This window comes from Mus pahari, chromosome X (assembly GCF_900095145.1).
Source record: "Mus pahari chromosome X, PAHARI_EIJ_v1.1, whole genome shotgun sequence".
Classification (NCBI taxonomy): Eukaryota; Metazoa; Chordata; class Mammalia; order Rodentia; family Muridae; genus Mus; species Mus pahari.
Window position 1 is genome coordinate 12,590,890 of NC_034613.1, and position 1,309 is coordinate 12,592,198.

Below are 1,309 nucleotides of genomic sequence, written 5' to 3' on the forward strand. Positions count from 1 at the left end.
GGCAGAGGCAGAGGCAGATGGATCTCTGAGTTTGAGGCCAGCCTGGTCTATAGAGTGAGTTCCAAGACAGCCGCAGCTAAACAAAGAAAGCCTTTGAAGGAGAAGGAGAAGAAGAAGAAGAAGAAGAAGAAGAAGAAGAAGAAGAAGAAGAAGAAGAAGAAGAAGAAGAAGAAGAAGAAGAAGAAGAAGAAGAAAATTTTTAAATGATTCATGTGCAAGGGTGCAGCCAACCATAGGGAGTGTCACCCATGGGCAGACCAAGCCAGTACACATTCTTCTTTAGTATTTGCTTCAGTTCCTGCCTCCACATTGCTGCCCTGATTGAGTTCTTGCCTCATTTTCCCCTGAACATAGACTGTAGTATGGAATTACAAACCAAATAAACTCTTTCCTCCCAAGTTGATTTTTAGTCCTGGTGTTTGATCATAGCAGTAGAGCCAACTAGGAAAGAAATAGTGTGACATCTTAACATGATTATACAACATATAGTGATCACTGGCCTTGTCACCATTTCAAAATACCTAGTAGAGAAATTTTTGTAAGGATTCTAAACTTTGAGGTCCTGACTCAGTATAAAGAAAGACCAAGTAATTTGAGGCCACCATGATGTGAGGCATGGCAGGTCACATAGAGGACATCTCATCAAAGTGCCCAGCTAATGGTATACAAAGCTAACAGCCAGACACGTGAATACTGACTTCTCAAGATTTGATTCCCCAGTCATTGAGTCACCACAGCCACCAAATCTTCCTAGCTGCACACCTTGTGAAGCAGAAGTTAATGACTCCCACTGTGCTCTGTCTGAATTACTGAGCCACAAAATTCATGGGAACAGTGAAGTGGTTATTGGAAGGCACTAAGCTTGGAGGTAATTTGTTTTTGAGCAATAGTAAGCAGAATGCACAGGCTACAGAGCTGACTGTGCTAAATGCTCAAGACCATCTGTGCACACTTGCAGAGTATGCTCTCAGGCATTCTCTGGCTCTGCAAGAACCTGGAAATGGCTCAAAGAAATTCTCCCATATGGAGATTTGACAAGAGACTTTTCCAGATTTTAAGTATCATTTTTAAAATCCACTGTATGGTTTTCTTCAAGATGCAAGTATGTGATGAATGGAGTTCAAGAGTGAAGACAGGTCTAAGAAAGTGAGAAGTTCAGATACTATTGCACATGCCAGCAAGATTCTGCTGAAGGGACCCTGATATAGCGGCCTCTTATGAGGCTATGCCAGTGCCTGGCAAACACAGAAGTGGATGCTCACAGTCAGCTATTGGATGGAACACAGGGACCCCAATGGAGGAGCTAGAG